Source organism: Myodes glareolus, chromosome 24 (genome assembly GCF_982192425.1).
Source record: "Myodes glareolus chromosome 24, mMyoGla1.1, whole genome shotgun sequence".
Taxonomy (NCBI): Eukaryota; Metazoa; Chordata; class Mammalia; order Rodentia; family Cricetidae; genus Myodes; species Myodes glareolus.
Window position 1 is genome coordinate 25,855,178 of NC_142049.1, and position 26,376 is coordinate 25,881,553.

General features: G+C 44.2%; 1 long non-coding RNA gene across 4 annotated transcripts in view; it reads left to right on the top strand.

Annotated features, from left to right (window-relative positions):
• Positions 1-15,546, top strand: part of LOC125400706 (uncharacterized) — a 48,761-nt gene extending 33,215 nt beyond the window's left edge. Inside the window, exons 2-6 of one of the 4 annotated variants that reach the window (XR_007232062.3) lie at positions 12,144-12,225; positions 12,326-12,457; positions 12,700-12,771; positions 13,225-13,337; positions 13,584-15,546. This is a non-coding gene — a long non-coding RNA (uncharacterized LOC125400706). Of the gene's footprint in view, positions 1-12,143; positions 12,226-12,325; positions 12,458-12,699; positions 13,338-13,583 lie in introns of all 4 variants that reach the window. The other 3 variants (XR_007232059.3, XR_007232060.3, XR_007232061.3) reach the window with 3 other exon arrangements.
• Positions 15,547-26,376: the final 10,830 nt, after the last annotated feature.

Here is a 26,376-nt window from a genome sequence, read left to right on the forward strand (position 1 = left end):
TGCTCATGGGTCTGGCTCAAGGTCTGGGCTCTGCTGCACCTCCACTGTGGCCTCTTGCTGGCACTGCACTTGGGTATCCTGGTTTTGCTTTGTGTCATGGAGATTCTGCTGTTTTGGATCTAGAGGTCCATCCTTTTCGTGTGCTCCAACAGTTCATAGAGGAAGTGAATGTAGGGGTGGGCCAACTCTTGGCCCTACTTCTGGGACTAGGCAGTAGCTGGGTTGGTGAGCATGACAGCTTTCCCTCATCTTCACTACCCGGACAAGCTCTCCAGCACTGCCTTGCCCAGGTTAGTTCACCCAATGCAGCTTACAAGGAGAAGGGGCCAGTTCTCCTCATCTTAGGTCCTCAGATCCGGGTCTTCTGTGTATCATCAACGCCAGCTTTATTGATACTGCTATTATTTTGACTAAACTAAGACACTATATTTTAGGGAGCATAAGGCTTTGAAAAAAGTGAACATTCTTTTCTGTTTTAAGAAGCTGCTCTGGGCTGGTGAGATGGCTCATTGGGTAAAGGCATGTGTCAAGCTTGGAGGCTTGAGTTTGAACCCCAGAACTCACAAGGTAGGGACATTGACACCATCAAGTGTCCTCTCACCTTACAAGAGGACCCCAGCTCTCACTGCCCCCCTCAACCAACAGATAGATGTAAAGAGAAGCTAATATTCTGTGCTGAGAGGGTGTTTTATTTGCAAGGGCATTTTATAGGACAGCCAATTTAACTGGCTGCTTCTGTTTGGAGACTTTCCCTGCACACTTCATGTGATTGTTGGGCAGGCACATCCTTCTGAACCTATGTACTGACATATTCCCCAGAATTTCTCATGGAGTCACCTATGAAGTGTTCCCCAACACATAATTAAATGAATGCTCCAGTATATTTGGTGACATCAAAGGATGCAGAAGTACCCAGTTACAGCATCTGTACCTGTACTTTGTTCTTGACCTCTTTTCTGCCTATTTCCTGTTTAGAGATAGAGCAATATTCCATAATGGGATAGTCAACTTAGAATAGTAATGAAGACAAGAACCTTCTATAACAAGCAAGACTGAGCATTTACTATACGCAGGAGACTCTGCTAAGCACTGTTCTGAAATCAATACAACAGGCATGAGGCATATTTCAAATAAGAAAAGTGTGGCTCAGAGGAACAGAGATCAGAGGGGAAGAGCTCAAGTCAAGGGTCTGATTCTGGATTTTGTGTTCAAACTCATTATGCTGGATCAGACAGTAGAAAAATATTTTAGAAAAACAGAGATGTTTCCCTAGGCCTTTGTGCACCCAAAGCAAATTTCAAATTTAGAATATGAAACTTACTTATCTTTCCATCATTTCTTTTGTTCTTCATTTTTTCCAACCCCTTTTGCTTTTCCTTCCTTCCTTCTTTCTTTCTTTCTTTCTTTCTTTCTTTCTTTCTTTCTTTCTTCTCTTTTTTCTCTCTTTCTTTCTTCCTTTCTCTTTTCGTAAATTATGGTCTCACTGCATAGCCCAGGCTGCCTCGGAGCTCACCATGATGCTCAGGTTGTCCTCAAACTTGCATGAAATCTCCTGTCTCAGATTCCTAAGAGTTGGGATGACAGGCATAGGCTACCATGCCCAGCCTCAGAACACTTTATATACCAGGAACTCTCGTGGATACAGCAGTGGGGCAAGGGAGATGAGCAAAAAAGATGAGCAAGGAAAAAACAGTTCATTTTAGTTCCCCGCCTTCTATTCTCCTCCACAGATGACACGGTAAGACAGTTTTGAAACCTAGCTGTCCTTTTGGAAGAGTCACATCTCCCGTGGTTTAGCTTTCACATTCCATTTGTCTAGAATCCTGAGTCAGGATGCTGAGCTCTGCTGGCGGATTTCAGTCTTATAGCTGCTCAAAAATATTTCAATTTAAATATGACCTTAGCCTTGTGTTTTGGTAATGTGGAGCGGATTCTGATAGTGAGTGCTTGCTTTGCAGCCTTTGCCCCACCTAAGCTATTGGGTTCCATTGTTTACTCTTGGCTAAAAACAATTCCATATGTTCTGACCTCAGGACACTTAGACTCCGCTCATGTCGCTAAAGCAAGAAGACTAGTTATTCGATACCATGATGGCAAATCAGCTGGCACACACTGGAACAGCTTTGCTCCCACTTGGACATTAGCACGGCAGAGAGAACCATGGATTATTAATTAGGAATGCACAGGAGAGAATGTCTTTCGTTTGTTAATTTCCAATACAAACCAAATCCCAAGAAGCTATAGTCCCGGTGTATTTATTTTTCACTGTTGGCATCTTTTGTTCTATCATCATATGAGAACCGCCCAACGAATACTTAAAAACAATTACCACACAGATTGCTTAATATGGCTCCCCTCCCACCTTTTTGCAGAGGTGTCTGAGGAGAGAAAAGGCACCGGAGTTACTCAGGCCCTGAGGGTGAGGAGTTTGCTCACATGTGGGAATGCCAGTCAGTCTGGGTGCTCGCAGAGCAGGCTTTGGCAGGTCACCAGGGAGAGGGTATTTTGTAATTCCGGCTTTGGCCCAAAGGATACCGAGCCAAGAAACAAGTAAGAACCAGGGCTGAGAGTACAAGAAGGAAGTTTATTTCATGGACCAAAACCTAGAAGGAGGAAGCAGTTTCACTTGACTTCCATTCCCAGGTCCGTTTTCCTTTCTTTTTCTTTTCTTTCCTTTTAACCTGCCTTGTACTTTGATTTTCCTCATCAGACTTCATCAGCACATTTAATTATTCTATGTTTGGTGTTTCTCAGTGCACTGCCAAGCAAATTTATCCCAAAGGGATGTGATGGCTATTTGGTAGGAGAAGGTTATTAGGTAATAGGACAATAGAATGACTAATGTTTATTGAGAACTTATTTATCCCTAGTATGTTGCTAAGCTGTATGTGGGACTCCTTAGGTAATGTTTGGGATCCTAGTATTTGGATGCTATGGCTGAGCCTAATTAGAGTTGAGAAAACCTAACATGAAAAGGTTTATAACTGGGGCTGGAGAGATGGCTCAGAGGTTAAGAGTACTGACTGCTCTTCCAGAGGTCCTGAGTTCAATTCCCAGCAACCATATGGTGGCTCATAGCTATCTATTGGCATACAAGCATACATGGAAGGAATGTTGTATACATAATAAATCAATACATCTTTAAAAAAAAAAGAAAAGAAAAGGTTTATAATTCTCCAGAGATCACAGAGTAAGTAGGTCTCAAAGCTAAAAGTGGATAGTCAAGTCACTCTCTTAAGTGATCCTGTGTTCCTCCACCTGCAGGCAGCTCTTGCCTCAGTGTGTTCGTGAGTGTGGGGGGTGTTGTTGTCAGGATCTGGTTCTCCACCTTTTGGAAATGCCTGTGTTGCATGGGCTAGAAAGATGGCTCAGAGGTTAAGCGCACTGGCTGCTCTTCCAAAGGTCCTGAGTTCAATTCCAGGCAACCACATGTGGTTCACAACCATCTGTCATGAGATCTGAAAACCAAAATACAAAACAAAAAATCCTGAGTGTTCAAACCATTTACAGTAGCTGTCATGGTCTACGTCTGAAATGTCTCCCACAGGCTTCTACCTGTTTGAAATATTTGTCCCCCAGCTAGTGGGCTGGAGGGAATGGGACTTTAAGAGGTGGGATCTAACTGGTGGAAGCAGGTTACTAAAGGGTGGTCTTGGAAAGTTTTACCCACCCTCAGCTCCTAAACCCCTGCTTCCTGGCCCACTGTGGTGGGAAAGGCCTCCAGCACAGGATGGCAAGCTTGGACTGACCCATCCTTTCCTCATCACAATGGACTGAGTGCTCCAAAACCCTGAACCAGAATACACCTTGCCTCCACGTAGTTTCTGTCACATACTTTGCCACACTGATGAGTACTATACCATAATGCTCTTCTTAATCGTCAAAAGATGGATGCAGCTAAAATGTGTTTAAGCAGGTGAGTGAACATGCTATGTCCATCAGACAAAGGGATGTACATCAATCAAAAGAAAAGAGTCATCAAGCCACGAGTAGACAACGTAAATTTAAAGGCATGATGCCAAGGGAAAGAAACAGATCAGAGAAGGCTGCAACAATGAGGCACAAAAAGACAACGACTACAGGGGCAGGAAAACCATCAGTTATTTCCTTGGGTTGGGGGATTGAACGACAGATAAACATGCAGAGAACACAGGACATTGAGAAGGATTGAACAACTCTGCATGTAGTAGTAAGGGCGCATACATGTCATTGCAGTCTTGTGAAAACCTATAGATCATACCAAACCAACAGTGAACCCAAATATAAGTAAAGACATTTCTCACTGCAGTTGGAGTAGTGCACACTTTAATCCCAGCACTTGGGAGGCAGAGGCAGGTAGATCTCTGTGAGTTTGAAGCCAGTCTGATCTACAAAGTGAGTTCCAGTAATGTCAGGGCTACAAAACAAAGCAAAACACCTTTTTCAAAATGTTTTTCTCAGCAACAATATATAATGCCACACAGAAATATTTGAAATGTACTTTCCAACACTTTAGGACTTGGAATTCAAATAACTGTAAATTGTTGTGTGTTGTTGGAGCCTGTTTATTCATTCCTGGCTGCTCAGCCCTGAAATAGTTCCTCAGAAACTGTATTAATTAAATCACTGCTTGGCCAATCACTATAGCATATTCCTAGCAAGCTCTTACATATTAAATTAACCATTTCTATTATTGTATGTTTTACCACTAGTCTCGTGGCCTACTGCAAGGTTCTGACTGGTGGCTTGCACCTTTCTCCTCTGGTGGCTCCATGGCAGGCATCCCCCTGACTCTGCCTTGCATTCTCCCAGCATTCATTCTCTGTTCTGCCTTGCGAAGGTGTAACATGAGGGGGCCTACGATGCCATTCTGTAACATGAGGTCCTGCTAGTTTGTGTTTTCTGTCCTGCCCAGTTCCCACAGCTGTTTAAGTCCCAAAGAAAATCACACAAAGATCTCTATTAGTTATAAAGCTGATTGGCTCATTAGGTCAGGCTTCTTATTAGCTCTTGTAACTTATATTAACCCATTGTTCTTATCTACATTAGCCACACGTGGCTCAGTACCCTTTCCAGCTGGCAGATCACATCCTGCTGCTTTGGTGATCTGGGCAGGAGTGGGAGGAATCAGCTTCCTCCTTCCCAGAATTCTCCTGCTCTCATTGCATCACCTCTACTTCCTGTCTGGTTTTTCCACCCATACTTTCTGCTTGGCCAAGCAGCATTTATTTAAAACATGATTGACAGAATACAGACAATTCTCCTGCACCACACAGGCCCAAGACAGTTTCCTTATTCATTAACCAATAAAAGCAACACATATACAGAAGGACTTCCTACATCAGTTGGGCATACAGTAATATTGTTTATGTATGTAAAAATGAACTTACATAAATATGATTTACAGTTACACTGAATTATAATGTATATATTTGCTATAATAACCTTGAAATAATATTTACATTTTGCAACAAATACATGTTTGCCATTATGAAAATGTGTTATACCAAAGCAAAATATACATAATAAGAGAAGTTGGCAGAGGATGTATGTGACCTCTCTATATGTAGCATTCAAACTTCCTATCTACCTAAAACTCTACACACACACACACACACACACACACACACACACACACACACACACTGTGATGAAGTCTAAGAGCCTATGGTTTCTAACATATTAAGTACACACTTTCAGTTTCAGTTGATTTTTTGAAATGAAACATTGGTAAGCATGGGGTGGGAAGGGGTGAAGAGGCAGGACCAGCAGAATATTTTCCTCTCCTTTTTACCTTTTCCATGTTTCTATTGTTATTCAAAACAAACTAATTTTGAAAACTAAGTATCTCTATTACATATTCATAGTACACTAAAAATATTGAAGCCATGTGGCTGGGGGTGTGCTTCAGTGGTAGAATACACGCTTAGACTGTGTAAGGTCCTGAGTTCAATATCCAGAATCCAAACAAAACAAAGGAAACCACTACAAAAGGAAGAACCCCCCAACTTGAGGGATGACCCTGAAGCTATCGTCTCATGTGGGACCCATTTTTAATGGTAAACTCTCGGTGTCCTGTGTTCCTGTTACATTAGGAACCCCTTTCATAGGAGCGGCCCACTTGGTTAGGAAGTGGAGGATGTGTTCAAATACATCAGGCTTCCCTGCCAAGCTGTGTCCCCCCACTTCCCTTCAGAGCAACACACATTTCCTTTTGTCCCTCACTCTGAAGTGCAAGCTCTGTTTGTCTAGTTTGCATCCAGAGGTCACTGAGTTGAAACAGTGCTTGAGAAAAGGAGCAGAAATGAAGGACACATCATCTCACAAAGCAAGGGAGAGGGGTAGGAACAAAGGAAGAAAGGAAAAGAGGAGGGAGAGAGGGCAAAAACAACCATGAAGGATCAGGCAGGAAGCTGGTACAGCTTCCGGTGGAAAGCCGGATCTTGAGAAAGAAAGGTAGGTTGCAATCAGACTTTCCAGCCAAGGACAGAGCTGGATTTTTTCCTCGATCTTCTCCATGTGAGCCTTGGATGGAGCACTACACAAAGAAACTAGTTCATATCTGCCACCATTTTCTGCGTTCCCCTCTACCAGGTCTGGTAGGCACATTAATCATTCAGGGTGTCCATCTGTGTTTCTGTCATGCGGCTGCTCCCTATGGTCAGCAAAGCAGCTGAAAGGCAAATGCCAGACACTTGGCTCTTTGGGTCGTGAGCGGAAAAAGGAGTTGCTTCTCTTTGCGCAGATTTTAATGTTCCCTGAATCCAGTTTGCTCTCAGAGAACGCGACACGCTCAGAAAGAATGGAGCAAAGTCAATTCCATTTGGCTTTCTTGTTGAACTAATATAGCAAGTGTTTTAAATATTACTGGGCAATAATCACACATACATATACATGCACACATACATTCATTTGATTCAATTGGGTAGTTATTGGAACAATTTGGTTTTCATCGAATCAATTATTGGATATTTGGTTTTAAACACAGAACTGAGGAGTCTGCATCATCTGAGTTCCTCCTGGGCCCCAGCACCTCTCAACTTCTTAATAAACTGCCACCAAACCTTGAGTACGAGAGTGTTTGAAAGGCCAATATCCAAACCATAGCAGAGTACAACTGTGAACTTTGTTATAAGAGGAAGTTTACTAAGATATGGAGTATTATCATCAATGTGAAATTTTATGTAGGGTACACGGAACTTCCCAGACATTTCCCCACTGAATTACTGGTTCCACATGAAGTTCTCAAAGAACTAGCAGTGCTGAGATCTTTCTGGATGATGCAAACATCTTTAGGCACTGGAGTCTGCTGGCTTCAGCATCCCTTCGGCGTCTGTGTCTGTAGATGATGCTACCATTGATCTTTAGAAGTGCACCTAGAAAGTTTTGGTCCCATTTCTACAAATGAATCATCAATATCTGAGAGTAAATAATATATTTCAATGCTCTACATTCTTCTTCAGATTTTAAGACATATCTTTGCATCAGCATAACATGTGAAGTTTGTGTGTACATGTGTGTCCAGTGCATGGGTGTGGTATGTGCCTGTGGCGGCTAAAGGAAGGTCTTGGGTGTTCTCTGTATTACTCTCTTCCTTATTCTTTTGACATAGATCTCTCACTGAATCTGGGGCTAGGCCAGCAAGTTCCACTGTCCTCACCATGCTGGATACTTTATACACTTTATCTGACTTTGGGAATCAGGAATTCCATTTCACAGGGAAGATAATGACATTTAAGGAGGTCCTAGCTTCATTGTTTTGTTGTGACTGTCATGAGTAGCAGCAATAACTATACTTGACTCTGAGAAATTGCTCTGATTTTGAAAAACATGACTTCAAGAATCTTTGAATAATTTATAAATTAAAAACTACCAATACTCTTAGGCTAGAGAGTTAAATTTTCTACTCAAGGCTAATGAGAAGTCCTTATGAAGAATACAGATTAGCTTTATCAAAGCCTTTTAATATAGGAGATGACCTATATTCTACTTGTGACTAGAAAATGAATGGTTTTAAATTTCAAACATCTTTACCTTTGCTGTTTGATATAAGGTCTCACTGTGTAGCTCTGGCTGGCCTGGAGCTCAGTACTTAGACCAGGTTGACTTTGAACTCACAGAGATCCACCTGCCTATTCCTCCCAACTGCTGGGATTAAAGGTGTAATTAGAAGCTAGACATTCTTAATAACTATAGTTAGGTGCTGGCAAGATGGTTCAGTGGATTAAGAAACTGGTGACCAAGTTTGAAAAGCTGTTTGATCCCTGGAAACCTATATGGTGAAAGAACAGGACCAAGTTCCATAAGCTGCTCTCTGGCCTGCCCATGTTTATTGTGACTGTGAACATGTGCGTGCACACACATGCACAGATAAATGTAATAAAGAGACTGTAGGCATCCAGAAAAAAAGTGTCCACAATTATACATCTATATTTTCAGTGTCAACACATGGCTGCGTTGGTTCTTTAGTCAATCAAAGGTGTTTCTAGTATTGTTACCAACACGTTTCAAGTTAGAACAGCCTTAATTTATGTGACAGGAGAAGTGTGACAGTAAGCGTATATCCGGGGACTGGAGAGATTGCTCAGCAGCTAGCTCTTGCAGAGGACCTGCGTTTGGTTCTCACTACTCAGCTCACAACTGTATGGACTCCAGTTCCAGGGGATCTGATGCCCCCTTCTGGTCTCTATGGGCTCCTGCACACATGCAGGGCATACACACTATACTCATACAATAAGACAAATCAATAATTTCAAAAGGATACCAGGTTAACTGGGAGTGGTGATGCATACCTTGAATCTTAGTACTCAGCTGGTGGAGGCAGGAAGACCAGGAGTTCAAGGCCCGACTCAGCTGTACAGTGAGTTTGAAACTAGCCAGGGCTACATGAGATCCTCTCCTAAACAGCATAGCAAAACAAAACAAAAATAAAAATGGTGACAAAACTTGGGTTCCCAAGTTACCATAGTATTGTTTTCTTTATACACAACCATCATACTGTATAGTGTGCTAACCCCAGAAGCAAAATTCAGCACAGTCGTCTGGATCTCAAGAGTTATGAGCACAAATGATAGGAGACATGGAAGCTTCCACAAATCCAGAAGTCACCCTGAGGTAGTATTTGATAACGTATGATGATATCCACCAATAACAAAGGAGAACTTCTTCTTCGAATTCCGTATGCCCAGGCATGGGCCTCAGTTGCCATGTTCTCACACTCAATATTTAAACACATCCAGTTCACTCGAGGGGATTAAAAACAAGGACTCTTTGCACAAGAAAAGATGTGTGGAAATGCGGCTCATTTAACAGAGTCTGCACAAACGTACGGCTCGATTAATTGTTCTTGTTGAGATTGATATGTGCTTCCTATGGAAGGTGAAGTGACTTTCATCCATGCATTTAGCGCCCAGCGAGCTCCAGAAGTGCCATTGCATATGGCGCCTCTTGGACTCAGGGGGCTGCAGTCCCTTTCTGTTTCGTGGGCCTGTATCAATCTTTCTGCCCCAGCATCTCCACATCTCCTTCCTACCTATCACCAGTGCTCACATATGCACTGTCATCATGGGAGGGATGGACGTTTATTCTGCATCAACAATTTGTCCGTTCGCCGCTCTCTGAGTCTGCCAACCAGGTTGCCAATTCTGATGTCGACACCTGTCCATTTGGAACAGGAATGAAAACAGCCACTCATTTCCTAGAAACCATCAAACACCCTGTCTGTGAACAACAGTTCTCCCTTAACTGCAATATGGGCAAGACATGAAGGGGTCACGCAGACAGATACTTGCTGATCAGATCCTCCACGTCTTTCAATGTCCTTGAAATTGATAGTTTCATATCCCTCCAGTACAGTGCAGTTTGGGGAGTGCCGCCATGTTAGGCATGTGTTGTAAGCCCCGGAGACTTCACCTTTGTTATGGAATTAAATTTCATTATCAAAAGTCGCCAGAGTTGCTAATGAGATGCTAAAGTCAATGGGTGTTTTCAGGTGGCTTTCAAAATGATGTTCTCCTTGTGGAGATAGCAGCAGATAATATGTCCAATCACATTTCAGTTGAATTCTGGAAAGTATGCATATTTTCAGACAGGGTCAAGGGTATCTCGACTGTATGTATGTGTGTGTGTGCACATATGTGTATACGTGTGTGTGTGTGTTCTAACATTTGAGTGCTGGAGACCCATTTGGCACTTCACCCTGTGCTCTGCTCTCTCTCTGTCTTACAGAGCACCGTCCTGGTCTTTGTAATGGGACATCCTCACAAATCTTACGTGGCAAATATTCCAGTCACTGCTGCCAATGGCTCGCAGATGACATGTCACCACCGAAGTGAACTTTCAGAGCCGCCTGGGCCCTGCCTTTGGGAGCCTCTGCCTGGCAGAGGCTGGGGACTAATGTGGGTTTAATATTGTTATGAGCCAGGCAGCTGAGCCGGGTAACAATACGAGTCTGTTGGACATGTCTTCTGGGTTGTCACGTTCAATTTGCACATGACCTCCTGGCCAAAAAATGGGAAAGAAGTGGTAGAATGCGGGACTGAAAGCTCATATTATTGCTTTGACAGCTTCACTCATCTAGAAGTAATGCAAAATGCAATTTATATTTATACACTCTGACCTCCCGCACAGAGAGGGAAAGTATCTAATGATGGGCCGAGGTAGCGGAGGAAGAAACAGATCTCAATACAGCTGGAATTTGTCTACGTTTCTGCTCTTCAACCATTCAATTACAGTCAAAAGACAAATGAAGCAGGGGCAGTGTGCTGGTGAGGTAGTGACACAATTATTTTATAGGGACTGGCTTCTGGCTCGGAGTCTTGGCAAAGGAGACTACCGCACGCCTTATTTCACTGGAGACAGATAATCTGCTTGCTCCCAGTGGACAAAGGCCCTCGGCTTGTAGGTGTGTCATTATGCCCATCAGAGAGGAGAGAAGACACCAGCCAGTCAGTGACACCCCGGGTTTGCACTTGGAAGTTCTTGAGAAAGGCTGACACATTAATCCTATTAACCAAGATAAATCAAGTCAGGTCTGGTGGTAACTGGGGCATCATTCACTTTGGAGTGGAAATAGGCAGAAGGCAGGAAGAATCATTTCCTTTGTGCATCAGGAAATTTACTGGCTTTTACGTGTCCCCAGATAGCTTCATTTTGAATAGAAGCCACCAGCTAACTGGGAGAATAAGGGTATTATTGTCCAAATCTTCAGATATGACCTGAGTATCCCAACCAGTGCTTTAAATGAACAATGGTTCCTGTAAAAGTTGGCCTCCTGGGGCGCGGGAGAGAATTCTAACTTTTCCTAAGGATCGGAAAGGACAGTTTCGGTCACGTACACAAAGCTGGTGGTGCTGGCGGAAGAACGTCAAGCGACCACTTTGGGTCGGCATTAAGAGCCTTGCTAGAGATCCAGAGATCAAACTTGAGAGATAAACACAGAACTGAAGACGACAGCAGACAAGGAGGCAGTGTACTGGAAAGTACTGTAATGTGTTTCCCCATGCTGCTGTTTCCCCCTTCTTTAGGGGATTTAAAGGCTTCTCTTGCTTAAGTTTTCCCCGAGATAGCACACTTTCCCCTACTGCAGCTCTGCATTGCCTCTAATGTGGAATGCTCAAACCTCTCTCTCTCTCTCTCTCTCTCTCTCTCTCTCTCTCTCTCTCTCTCTCTCTCTGTTTCTCTCAGGCTAAGCACAATAGACTCTCTGTTGAGGAATATTGTATAACTTCTACTCTCAACAGAATCCTTTTGGTTTCTTGGTGTTATCAGTTTAGGACACAGGCTTTCCCATCCTCTAGAAGAAAATCATCGGCGGAGGTCAGCTGGTCAATTTCTCAGCTTTCCTGGGTTTTGACACTATTGATTTCAAGGTCTTAGTATCTTCACAGAGTTAGGAGAAGGTAGTGTGCAGTAGGTATGAAGATAGGTACGGGGCGGGGGGATAGACATGCATGTTTATCTCCTTGGGGACAGCCAAAAGAGATGTACTTATGCACACTGTATGTACATCGTGTGCAAGACATACACCGTGTGTAAGGGATGTACTTTTGGACACTGTACATGAGAAGGTATGAGGACCAGCCGGCAAGCCAGAGGGAGGACGGGCTGTTTTCCTGAATGGAGACAGTCTCACACTCTCTCCCTCCCTTTGGGACTCGAAAAAGGAGTTCTAGAACTGGAGTGAGAACCTAGAAGTGGGAAAGAACACCTGTGACATGGCCAGCACATCCTTTGCACATCCCAAAGGTAAAATGGTAAAGTAGTTTGAGAAACTCTTGTTTGCCTCCCCTCTCCCAGTCTGAACTGTCCTCACTGACCAGAGCTCCCAATTCTCCTCCCCCACCAGGTGGTATCACACCCATCGACTTCCTAAACTCTTCAGGTGTTGAAGACACACGCACAATGTCTGGGGGACTCTGGCACCCACCAACACCCTCCCTTAGAGTACTCTACAGTGACTTCTGAGGGGGTTGGCCAGGTAAGAAGTGGCTTGGTTTCCTAAATGCATCTGATTAATGGTGGCCAGGCATCTGTGAATGCAGAAGACAGCCTGGGACCACACCAGGTACCTTGTGGAACACACTGCCAACTGAGAGATGCAGGCTAAAGGCTGGGCACTTCCCAAGCAGATGAGATTTAAAGCACTTGTCCACAGGTATCTTTTCAGGTACCAGGTGGGCCACAAAACTCATGCATAAATCTTCCTTTTTTTGTTCCCAGGGATATGGAAATAATTTTTGGACAGTTTGACTCACTGAAGAAATAGATGAAGCAGTTTGATAACTAAGCCAGGTGAAAGTTCCCTGGATCCTGACCTAAGATTCACTTAACATTTTTCTTTCCTTGCTTCCTTGTCCCCGCACTATTTTTCTTTCTCAAGTCCACTCCGCCCAAAGAGTAAAATAGGGGTCCTTTATTTGAGGACTGCTTCTCAACAGAGTGTAGTATGCAGCTTTGTAGGTCCAGAACTTTCCCACAACCGAGCTCCTTATTCAGGGTGGGGCATAGGCCAGGCACGACCTCTGCTCCGGGCTCTCTAGGGAGGCTAGTCCCCTACCTGAGGCCCTCTCAAGGGCTCGGGGCTGCCTGTGGAGCCGCTAGTTCTCTGTAGCCGGCCCTGCAGGAGTTAAAGCCCCAGACAGACAAAAGCGAGGCTGCCGCAGCTCCTTTTCTTGGCTGTCAGTTGCAAATAGAACCGCTGCCCTCTGTACTTTAACTCCCGACAGAAAGGGCATTTTATTACAGGCTATGACAAGTTGCAGGGAGACCGCGGAGAACTCAATAAGAAGGAGCGGCGAGTGGAATCAAAAACCCTCGGAATGTTTGGAAGACTGACCGAAGATGGCTCCAAATGATAGGTGTGAGCAGGACTGGAGGTCGTGGCTGCGGGCTGGGCGGGGTGGGAGCGGCGCGGCGCGGCGACACTGCCCGCTGTGGAGGCACGGGATGCACCCCTGGCCTTCGGTGGCCACGCAGCCGGCGCCCAGAGCTGGTGGGCTGCCCCAGCACTCTCTTAGTAGCCGGCGGCTGCAGCTGATTGCCCCAGAAAAGGGGGGCCCTACCCCCTCCTCAAATTTGCAACTTTGTGTGTTTTTCATTGGCAGGCGGGAAACGGACGCTTCCCTCTCCCGAGTTGGTTTCTTCCCGGTCCTCTGCGAGAAGCTGTCTTCCTACGAAGAGCCTTTTGCAAACTTCTACTAGACTTTATTCGAGTTTTCCCCGACCCTCTCTTCCTCTGAGTTCCCCTCTTCTCACGAAGTTAGCATGGGAGGAGAGAAGTGATACCAGGGAAAGGAAGAGACATATTTTCTGCCCCCACCCCGCTTGTTGCTTAGTAAAGGGGCCTCAGTCTGAGCTACCCAGGGTCTTTCTAGGAACTGCTGTCTGAGAGCCGAGAGCGTGTCCTCCTCCCTACCCGCCCCCAGCAGTTCTGTACGCGCTTTTAATAACCTATCTCCCAGTGAAAAACAGTGCTGCGTGGAAACTGTGCAAACCGGTAGAACTGCTCTTCCCTAAAGTGCGATAGTGGGGACCCCCACTATAAAATAAGCACGCTAGCTAGAGGCGGACCTTGTAGGATTCAGGTTAACTTGAGGATGCCAGCTCAGTTGGAGAGTGCTGAAGAAGGGACTTCCGAGGAAACTTGTAATACAAAAGGTGAAATATGTTTATCCCAACTCCACGCACAGACTCCTTGCCAAGAAAGGCAGAGTTGGTAGTTGTCAAAGCTAGCAGTGCCTGCTGCCCCTCTCCCCCAAGCTCATTTGCTTGCTGGGTCCAGCTCAGCCGAAGCCCCAAATAAGAAAGATTACAAACAGTAATACTCAGGGCACTGTGCAAATGGTTATAAAAAACTGCACTCCCTTTCCCTTTTTTTTTAAAAACCTATAGAAGTAAAAGCATGAACAATCTTACATAATTCCATAATCGAGACAGAAAAAGCAGATACACTGTAAATTCATAGCTTATGGCCAATTGTTTTCTCGCTTCCTGTGTCCTGCTCGGTAAAAAACAAGCAAAACTAAAGTTAGCTGAAGCTTTTGGGTTCTTCTTTAACTGGAGAAATTGTAAGAATCTAAGGTTTTAAAAGTTTGGGGTTTCAACAAGACCATTTCTTGGATACATTTTGCCAGGTCCCCTGCCCATGCAAACAAAACAGTGCCTTCTAACTTTGTTTTCTCAACTTTCTCAACCTCACCCCAAGTTTTTTGTTTTTTGTTTTTCTTCTTCACAGAACTTGATGCGTTTTCCTCCGTTTCTGCCAAAGTGTTTCTGACTTTGATAAATATTAATTATCCTTCCTCTCTCTGGAGTTTTGCTACACTCTCCACTCACTTGCATCAGCATAGAACAGATCCTCACCTCTCAGATCTGACTAAGAAGGTTCACGTGGTTAGGAGTGAGTCTGAAACAATGCCCTGGGTACCCATTGTGTGCTGAATAACCACCACAGAAATGGATATTAAAATTAAATAGCCACAAAACTAAGAGGGTGGGGTAAACATACCACAAAACATGATTTTTTACTAACAAGGAAGTTATAAGGTGAACGAATGTAATGGGTTCTGCTTCTTCCTCTGTCATGATATACGACTAGCAATAACTGGACAACGAAGAGAAAACTCTGCTTCTCTATTATTTTGTTAGAAATCTTTCAGAACTGAACAAATGCAGAATGTTTGTTCCTCGAAAAACCATGTGCTTACTACTGCCGAATAAATCTTTAAAAGGCTGTAGTCCTCATTAAATAAGTAGCATATGAAATAATTTAATAAACTCTGTCAAAAGAGTTCCTTCAATATTTTGGTTTTGAAATGGTTGTGAGGGGGACACTGGAAACGAAATTACTTCCTCGGCATGGTCCGTGTGAATGTGAATCCTGAAATAGCAGAGAGGGCAACAGTGGCCATAGAGCAATGTGAGCCAGGCTGGGGTGGCACTCCCTGACCCTGTGTGCATCTGGGAAAGGCAAAGGTGCACCTCAGTCTTCATATTTTTCCTTCCCTCTTTCAATATGGAATCTTGTTTCAATTTATGCTCCAGAATAAAACTCCAGTGCACTTTAAAGTCCCTCGACTTTTTATTTTCCCCATCTCTGTCTATGCGTTGCGTCCTTCTCTCTTCCTGCAAAGGACACACTGTTGAAAGAAAGAGGCATGCACCTGAGATTTCCCCCAGATCCTTCTAGAAAGAAAAGGAACGGGTGGTGGTGGTAAGCCCGAGACTGTGGAAGCTTGTAGACAGTTATGCCTCTGGGAGGAAAAATAGTCACTCCATGAAGAAGGGTCACCCACAGAAAGTCAAAGTAGGAGCCATCGTTGAAAATGGCTCTCGCTGAGGAGGTCTTACCGTGGGAATTAGATGAGCTGAAGCCTTTGGGAATTGTATGATGGAAGCAGAAAGTGGGGGTGACTTTGTAAACTTGAATCAATGAGTATGAGAAAACTTCCAGGATCCCCCTTCACCCCAACCTTTGCAAACATTTCAAACATCTTGCTGAGGTCCTGAAAAATGGTCAGCAAGGGAAGACCAGCCCCTCTAGAAAAGTGTAGTTGGTAAAGGAGTTGGGGGGCCACTGGTTTTTGCAGTTCTCTTCTCTTCTGAGACTCAGAATAACAAACTCAAGTGGTTGCCCTCACCTTGTCTATCTTCCTTAGCAAACTTGACATCATGGAAGAAACATGACTTGTGAATTATTAAAGAGGAGCTGGTTGACTTTTAACCCTGGGTGCATTGCTCAGACCCCATTACCTGCGCATTTATCGGGGAATGTGTTACAAGAATTACAGGGTATGTAAGCCATAAAGAGGAGAGGAGAAAGCAGAGGTAAGAGGTTGTAAAAATACCAGGGAAAGCTGGGTGTATATCTAACCATTCCCGACACTCAAATGGATGAGTAATATGTTTCAAACTAAAAGAAGTGTGTGTGTGTGTGTGTGTGTGTGTGTGTGTGTGTGAGAGAGAGAGAGAGAGAGAGAGAGAGAGAGAATTTCTATGTTCAAGGGAAAGAGATGAGTTCAATGAAAGTTTAGCCTCTTTACTGCGATTTCCATATCTTCAGAGTTTTTTTTTATGATTTTAAAACTCCAATTACTTTAATAGATTCTTAGCTTTATGAACAAAAAACATATCAAGGGTTCTTCGTACTTTTTCCCCCCATCTCAGATACAACTTCTACCATCATTCAACATAAGCACTTCTGAAACGGTGAGAAACATTGTTTGTGCACTATAAAACATGGTCTATAGACAGACATTTCCTACTGCAACATGGTAGAGAATTCAGAAAGTATCTCATTTGCCCAACTGATAAAATGATACAAATCAGTAGAAATCATCCAGGCTTTCAAAAGTGTGTGTGTGTTGTATACTAATTAAGCGACCATTATCCTGTGGGGTTGTGCTTCTGGGCAACTGTTGATGGAATAAAAGAGGAAAGGATTCAACAGATATCTAGGATGCTCTTTCAAAAATTAAGAAGAAAGGGATGCACAGTAAGCTAATAATAAGAACTACTAATAAAAACTATCACCATTACTGTTTGGTCCTCTGGGTACCAATTTGTGAATCCTGTTGCCAAGGCGAAGGTAATAATTGAATCTATCCTAAATCTGAGTGATGGAGTAGTCAGAAATGACGCCACCTGACAGAAGAGCCAGGAGGCAAGTGATGGATACTATTGTCCAGACGTGACCCTCCATTAACACTACCTATCAGCATCTGGATCCTGTCACTGGTCCCCATGCTAGAGCCAAGAGGGCTGCCTGGCAGAGTCCAAGCACTTCCAGGGTTTCTAGGCTGTGCTGAACCCCTCACCATTTGAATGGTGTAGAGACTAAACCCTGTTCCCTCCATCTCCATCTGCCTTATTGCCCCTCTCCAAACCCATTGTTTGGCAGGTGATGGCAATTTCCTCCTTATCTTGCCTGTTTGCGAGGGATTTTTAAAATTAATAACAAAGGGAGAAGTGGTATTAATATTAATTAACACCATAAAATGAAACAGTTTTGGGATTTCACCCAGTGAATCCTCTCTGTCTGTAATTGGAGCTTCGGAGGAAGGGGAGGAGGAGGAGAGGGGAAGGGGGAGGGAGGGAAAATGTGTGTGTGTGTGTGAGAGAGAGAGATGACCTACTGGGTGACAGGCACAGGTTGGAAGGGTGACATTTTATTGTAAGCCTCCCAATGAAAGGAAGAAAAGGAAGGGACCAGTCAATTTAATGCAGGGACCAAGAGTGCAAGACTGTTGCTAAGAGACAGAGATGCTGGTGAAGTTCTACCACAAGCCCTACTCTGACCTTATGCAAATAGAGACGGCCAACTCTTTGTGGAATGGGCTGAAAATTCCACCCCCTGTGTCACCAATACCTGGCATCGAGCCTTTCATTCAAATGTTCTCTAAAAACACACACACACACACACACACACACACACACACACACAGAGGATGTGACAAAGTGGGACACATTCAGGGGCTTTAACACTCGCATACACACACAACTCACAAGAATATGGGGGGGGAGAGTAATGGCAGTAATACTTTTTAAAAGGGAGCGGTGGTGTCTCCAGCAGATCATCCTGAAGAATTGTTACCCACCGCTACCTTCTGTCACCGTCATCTTCCTTTAGCTGTAAAGTAACCTGAAGTTTCAGGCATTGCCCTTTCCCTTGCAGAAATAGAAGCCTATTAAGAATTGCAGAAGTGCTGAAAGTACTGCCATTAATTCACACCCGGAGGAGTGAGGAGGGATGGTACGAGGGTGGGTGGATAGAGCGAGGAAGCTTAGTGCAGACAGTTTATCCCCCCTCCCAACCAAATGCGGGGGGGGGGGAGAAACTTCCTTTCCACTTGGTCTGCCCACTCTGCAGGACCAGATGATATTTTAAAAGAAGCTTGGGGTGTTTTGGAAAGTTGAACTGTTGGAGAGTTCACATGGAGAGGCTGACAGGATACCTCCCAGGGAGCTGGTGACACCGGCTAGCAGCTGCACAAAGGTCTTGGTCATCTTGACAAAGCAGGGAAAGGTAACTTTGAGAACTGACCCATTTGCCTAGTTCGGAGCCCTTCAGAAGAGGGGTGTGCTCTGCCACCTGCTCCTAGGTGAGCTACCAATTGACCCAGGGAAGCAGCCCTCGGGAGGCTGAAAGGGGGGGGGGATCCTAACCTGAGCTGCAGGCTCTAGATTCCCCACTTTCTGCCTCACTTTCTTGGGTAGCCTCATCACTCCTTTTCACCCCAAGTTGGCCTTCCCTTGGGGTGTAGTAAAGGAAGCCATTCAACAGCCTAGTGTAGCTCCTAAGATATCAATCCGGAAAGGTAGAACACCACGCAGAGAAATAGGTTATTTCCAGGACTCTTAGCCAAGTTTATTCCCTTGGAACTACAGGCAGGATATCAGTTTTGGGACCCCGAGGACCCTGGGGGCTGGCAGGAAGGGGACAGAATCTGAGGAAGGCAGACCTGCCCTTGCCCAGCCCCAGTGACTACCAGGAACTGCTGGAACTCAAGCCAACCCGGACATCTTCTGTCTTGTCTCTCGCAAACCTCATACAAAGCATGAGAACAGAATCGTTTTCTCTAAGTGAGGGCAAAGCCCGGCACACACAACTTGGAAAACTCAATTTAGTCAGCCCGCATTTTTACATTCCACTTCCTCCCTCTCTTTGGATTTCAATACTGATAACAAGCCCACTGCATCTTTATGATAACAGGTGCAAATGAGTATGACTCCCCCAAACCCCCGCCTTGGGAGCGTTTCCAGCGTTCAGTGGCAAGTAACTTCTCAGGGTAACTTCTCCCTGCGATCCCTCCTCCCCTTTTAATGGCGGGACTTTTCATAACGTGCACAATACTATTAAAATTTCATATTAGCACTGTGTATGGTGAACTTTGTAATGGGAAATTCAATAGCTGCTGTAAATATTAATGGAATATGAAATGAAGGCACAGCCTCGACCAGCCCTGACAGTAAAACGGAGTGAGCATGTGGCGGCCCCGGGGCGAGAGAGGCCTTTCCTCTTGTCGCTCTCGTTTTATTACATTAGTGCTGGTCTCCCCACGCCAGAGTGAGCTCAGAAGCCAAGGCGCAGGGTCACCCATGACAAATGTCCCGGTGTCTCGCCAACAGGCCCCGCCTGGCCTTGCCACTCCATCTGCCCAACAGGCCCCCGGGGAGTGCTTACGGGTGTCAGTTTCGGGCACAGAGCTCTTGAGAGCGCCAGGTTTCCAAAAAGGTTGCAGCGGTTTCGGTGCCTCCTCATGTCAACGCTCCCTGGACCTGGGGGAGGGGGAGAACTCCAACCGTGCGTGTTAACGAATCTCAAGTGGCTTTCTGGGGTTGGAAGAGGTACTGGGAAAACCTGGCTCCCACTCTCATCTAGACCCATAGACCCTTCCCCCAAGCCCCAACTCAGTCCCAGTCCTAGGCGTCAGGACTGATCTCAGAATCACCTTAGGCTCTTTTTGGAGACAGCTGCCTTCACCTCCAGAGTCGAGGAGCAGTTCTGGGATCGTAAACTGACCCGTGGGCTCCCATTCCCTCTGCTCCCAGCCTAAGTCCCCGGACAGTCCATTTGCAGCGCTGCGTGAACTCTCTGAGTTTAGGCCTTGGAGCCAGCAGCTCAGCCTTTTTCCAGTCTGGAATATTCCAGAAACCACTAGGGAGGGTGCAGATAGACTGAGGGAGTCGCGGCACTTCGTACAGGCGGGCGGAGGAACAGACTCAGCCTTTTTGGGAGCCGGGTTCACTGACAGGGAGAACTACACACAGGCAAACGTGGCCATCAACACCTTGGGCTGTGAGCTTTTTCTCCAGGACCCGCACGATCCAGATTTGAGTGGCAGGCGACGCGTCTGCCTGCTACCCGTATTTATGTTGTACCAACAGCACTTTGGAGACCTTAGTTTTTAGATGGGACATTAATCTTCACTTGCTAGGAGATCAGCTGTCAGCATTGAACAAGAGCCTTTCCGCTTCTGAAGGCCGCTGGGGTCCCGAGCTCCACAGTTAGCTACCTGGACTGTGGGGGACGTGCAGAGCGGCGGGCGACACCAGAGAGCGAAGCGGGGACACGGCTGGCCTTGCTGCCGGCCGTGCAGAAGAGAGCAAAGTTGAGGGAGTTCAGGACCATAGTGGAGTCTTCCCCTTTTATTTTTGCCTCTTTGAAGGGGCGAAAAAGGGGGCGCTTTCACATTGTAAGGGGGTTTTCAAGGCAGGAAGCTCAACCCCGAAGCGCAGCACGCTCCGCGGCCCTTGGGTCGTGAGTCCTCCCATTTCTCGGCCACCGATTGAAGAGTCAGTCCCCACCTCCCTCTTACCACCGGCTCGGCTGGGGACTCTTCTATTCCAACTATCCTCTCCGGCTTTAAATTGTTTCCTGCCCTGTTTTTCTTCTCCCCCGGAATCAATCGAGAGTAGCGCTGCTGCTGTTACCTCATTTGTTCACCAGGTACCCAAACATTCAGGGCTCAAAGGAAGGGAAATAAAAATGGGATTGAAATGCACCAGGGGTTTCCAGGCAGGGACTGATTCAACAAGCTAACCCTGTATTACAGGACGCTGGCACTGTTTCAGGTATGGTTTGCAGGTCAGGATCCCTTGGCCAGTGCATCTCTCCTCCTTAAACGAGCAAAGTCTCAATGTGTCTTGGAGACACATTAGACGCACCCCCCACCCTCGCCATTTTTCGCCTTGCCCCTATAAAAGAGTTACACTTTCGAAGAAGACTTTTTTTTTTTTAAAAAAACCCACAAGAATAATGGATATAGGTTTTGTAACCGTTAAATAACTTTCCCAGCATGTATTAAAGGAAGATTGTATTTTATCAACAGCTGATTGATACCCGTGTGATCCTGTCGGTTTGTCTATAGTATCATATTTATTTAACCTGCTGGGGGACTGTGTTCAGGGGCAGCCTGTTCATGCTGACAAGAGCGTGCACATTACACACTACCCCAGGTATTTTGATTGATTGTTCCCACCCCAAAGCCTTTGGTTCATAATTTAGCACAGCGGGTTCTGCATCACAGTCTAGGCTAGAAGAGAAAAAAATCCTGTAAGAGTTTTCAATGAACAACTACTGGCAACAAACCTTTCTCTACCTGCAACCCCAAAATATTTTAAAAGCCTCTCCAAACGTTTCAGTTTATATAATTAACAACCACAGGACATTCAACTGTTTTTTACCCCGTATCCCCGAAGTGGTAGCAGAGAATTCATTTTGAGTCTGTGGCTGAACCAGCATTTCTTGAACTGGGACTGGGGGTGAGGTAGTGGGGACAGGGTTACATAGCCTAGAATTCTTTTTTTTTTTCCTCCTTTTCTTTCTCTTGCATTTACAGGCTTGGGGTATAGAAGACATAGATAGAAAGGAATTTTTTTTTTCCCACAGATGCTCCTCTTGTGTGGCTTTGGAATGTAGTTCATAAGGTCTTTTGCTGGAATTACTACCATTATTTAACTCCATGAAGGAGAAAAGACTCCCCCCTCCTGCCCCGTTCTAGGAGACAAACTCTTCAGTGTACCTAAGAAGCATTCAAAATATTTGTGTACTTAAAAAAAAAAGAAAACCATCTCAGCTGTCTGTGTTCATTATCGCAAAAATGTAACTCGAAGTTGGTAATACCTAGTATAGGACCAATAAATAGTTTCTCTCAAGTGATTTCTAGGAGGAAGGAAGTTTATTGGGAAAAATCATTTTTGTTTGCACCAGCAAGGGCACATGCTTTAACTCACGTGCATTTTTACGGTTGCTTTGTTGGGATAAAATGGGACACATATTTCTTCGTGTATTACTACTATTCTGGCTAGAAATATTTTTTAAGGGATGCAAACAACCAAGTTTGAAGTATGCTGCGACCAGTGACAAAATCATGCGTACTGTGCCTTGTGAGTTTTGCATTTGTGATTTTAGAGATTTTCGAACCCTGAAAGGTCATCTTGGCAGCATTGTACATCTAACACCCCTCTCCAGAGTTTGTTTTGGGTTTCTAGGTCAGATGGTAGGGCCATTATCAAAATGGTCAACTGTATGAATAGCCAGGGTGTAGATATGTAGACCCTAAAGAAAGATGTCACGGGCATGATTAACCCCGCATAGGTCAACATAGCCAAAGTAGTCCCCTGCTTCACTTCTGAGGTTATTATTGGGAGAAAAAGATTTTTTATAATCTTTCTAGTGATAGTAGATAGAAGCAATAACAATTATTAAGCCTCCCTTCTTCATTTCTTCTTTATTCTTGAGCAATATTCACAGAGGCTCTCTTTGGACTTGATGTGTGCCTTTAAATAAGGACAAAGACATTAACCGAAGTTCCTACGCCCCTCCCATTTTTAATCAATATTTATTTTATTAAATGTCCCTTAATTTTAGTGCTGTCACCAAAGCCTTCCTTCTATTATCTCATACTTAGGGCAGGTTTGGGAGATACCAATGGCACATTTTCTTGGCCAATAATATATATCATGTTCAACAACTCTTTTTATCTCTAGATGTTGCTATTTATCCTTAGATGATGCTCAATGTAAAAAAAAATACTCAGAACATTTGAGAATTCCAGCAAAGGCATCTCTTTGCTGAGAAAGCAGCCGTGACAAAATATAAGCACAGACACCATATCCAGAGAGAAAGAAAGAGAAGCTGGCAAAGGAAATATTTGTCCATACCTCCATGGCAGCCAGGTGCACTAAGGCAGACCCAGTGATGTGAAGCAGAGGGTGATTTATTGGCAGTGAAGAAATTCTATGCATTTTAGTCACATATATTCAGAAAATATTGAGATGTCATGTGGATCCATTGATGGCCATTTCCCAAAATGTTTAGAAATCACTGGTTTCCTTTGAGAGTGAATATTTCCCCCTTCCCTCCCTCCCTCCCTCCCTCCCTCCCTCCCTTCTTTCTTTCTTTCTTTCTTTCTTTCTTTCTTCCCTTCCTTCCTTCTACAAGGTTTCATGTAGCCTGTCTGAACTCTAACTTGCTATGTAGTTGGAGGCTGACTTTGAGCTTCTGGTACCTGCCTCTGCCTTGTGACATGTGTGAGGTGACAGACATGTACCATCATACCTGATTTAAGTGGTACTGGGATTGAACTCAGGGAAAGGTGTATACTCTGTAAGTGCTCTAGCAACCAAGCCATATCCCAGGCCTGAAAGTGAACTTTTTGAAAAACCATTTGATACCTGTTTTCTTTCCTTTTCTTTTCTTTTTTTTGTTAAAATTATTTATTCTTATTTTATGTGCATTGATGTTTTGCCTGCATGTATATCTGTGTGACGGTGTCAGGTCTTGGAGTTACAGTTTTAAGCTGCGATGTGGGTGCTGGGAATTGAACCCAGGTCCTCTGGAAGAGCAGTCAATGCTCTTAACCGTTAAGTCATCTCTCCAGCCTCCCCAGTTTTCTTTAATAGACCACTATGTTCCATTATCCACAAAAACTAAATACAATCATTATATATGTTGTTTTCTGGGGAAATCAAATCCAGCAAAGTCCCAACAATTTTGAGGGAATATTTTGATTAGTTAGAATACATGCTGATTCACATACAAATTAACCTCTTTGAAGTTTGGCTACTTCTTAATTGCATAGCTCTGGGCAGGTTACTCCATTTCTCTGTCCCCAAGTTTCTTTATGTAGAGCAATAATAATCATACCTGTTACGAGGGCTTATGGGAAGGGTTATGTGAACTAATTCCTGAGAGGCTCTTAAAGCAGAGCCGGGCAGGTGTCACTTCTAGCCATCCAGCAACTTTATTCTTTGTTCAAGAATAAAGATGAAATGAAGAAGGAAAGTTTATTAATTGCTAGTGTAACTATTATCACTAGACAGATTTAAAAAATCTGTTATAGCCCATGGCATGCGCTGTTTTAATGTCACTATTGAAAATGATGTTTTCCCCTGGTTATCTATAATTTGATGGCCATACCCCAAAGCTCAAACTAAGGTTGACTTTGTTCTAATAAGACTGCTAAAAAAAAAAAAAAAAACCTCTATTGTAGTCGAGTGTCAGCAGAGTGCAACAGCCCCAAAGAAGCAAAGCAATCTTTGTTTTCATTGTGTCCCTGTGCTCAAAGCACACTAAAAAGTCCTAATGTGTAAAGTCTAACCAAACCTGCAGCTTCAGAAAGTGGTGAGAACGTCACCAAAATGTCTGCACACCAAATCAGAAGAACCTGGCTGGGAGAGTCAAAGAGCCATGTTCTCAGTTTCCAGCCCCTGACTCCATAAGGACACCAGCATGCTTCTTTCTCATGTTTGCTGGGTGCTAGGTATATTATCCTTCATAGTGCATTTCAGCTCCCTCTGTTAACATTTAACATGGTAGGGGCGTTTCCACTTTCTCTGTTAAGCATCCTTTTGCAATATGCGCTTTATGTGTGTACTATTGGGTTTCCCGAATTCTAGGAGAAAGTGATATGTTCTGGTAACATGTAAGACAGGTGATTAAAAACTAGGACATCAATGTGAAAAATATATAGGTTGAAATAATAAAAAAAAATTGAGATTCTGATCGTTTCCTGATCCATGTTGAGTTTGGGGTTATAACAACACCGCCCTCAACTTGAAACTGTGGCAGCAGTGCCTGACTCTGGAGCCTCTTTGTTTGTGAACTGGTCTATTGTCACCTCCAGTGGTAACTTGAGAGGAGGGTTCAAGTGAAAGTAGAGCACCTGTGAGGTGGCAGATAGAGGCCTCCCCTCCTCTGCAAGTCACCTCTTGTGGGCACAGAACAAGGCTTGCTGTTGTTGCAGTGAGATCCCAGCACTTCAAATCTGAGTGGTTTTCTTTTTCTTTTTCTTTTGTTCCTCCTCCAAGGAAGGCCTGGATCAAGCCAGGGCAGGAGCTGGTGTTCTCAGAAGTGTCAACATCACCCTTAGAACCACACCCTTCTTCTCTTTCAGTCAGTATCCAATGCCCTACTCACGGCTTTTCTTTACAGTGCCTTCATAGTCAGAAGGCAGCCCTCTTCTCTTCTGTATGTACACCAGAAACACAGAGACTCTGAACTTTGTGGACAGTTAACTGATTCAAACCGGGGATGGACTTTGTGCATGAGATAAAATACTTTTTTCCAAATGCCATTCTTATGGCTTCACTTGACCTAAAAATGAATTTTCGGTGTTTAAACTCAGCTTCAGTGTTACAGTTTTTTTTTTAAACTTTTCTCTAATTAGTCAAAGATGAGGATGAAAAAAATTACTGAAATATGTAATCGTTCTTCTCACAGTTTTCACTGTTGTTCCAAAAGCCTGAAATAAATCTTGGACTTTCTCATCACTAAGCAAATAGCAGTACTGAAATTGCCTTTAAACCACCGAACAGATAACAGGATAACCCTACGATCTCTTGTTTCCTGTATGCAGAAAGTGAGGTTGAAGGAAGTACCGTAGCGCGTCTCTAATTTGTAAATAAATTCCTTTTTAAACCTTGCTCCCTTTGAGATTTGGCAAATAGTTACACTAGTTACACATTTTTTTTTTCTCTCCCCTTCCTTTTAAGTACAGCTCATAAGAAGCAGACACCCTCACCGGCTTTCATAGTAGACAGCTTTCTCTTTATTACCTTTCCATAGCAGAGCTATCAAAAATAAGATAATGCCCGAAGATCTGGAGCCTAATCAGCTTTCTTGCTGAGTTTACAGAGTGCTGAGGTTGTTTAAGTTAGCCCTGGTTATGCATGCGGGTGGCTGCGGTGTTTGCTCTGCCCCATTTTGATGGAGAGGGTAATGTGTTTGCCAGATAAGGGGAAAAGGACCAGCCACAAATGCAAGGTTCTGTTTGATAAACCCTGACATGGTCAGCCATTTTTCACACACATAAAAGGAAGCTTTCAAACCTGAAGGAAAATAGAGGTGTCCATTCAAGCTTACTCATGTTTATCAAGACCAAAAAGATAAATAAA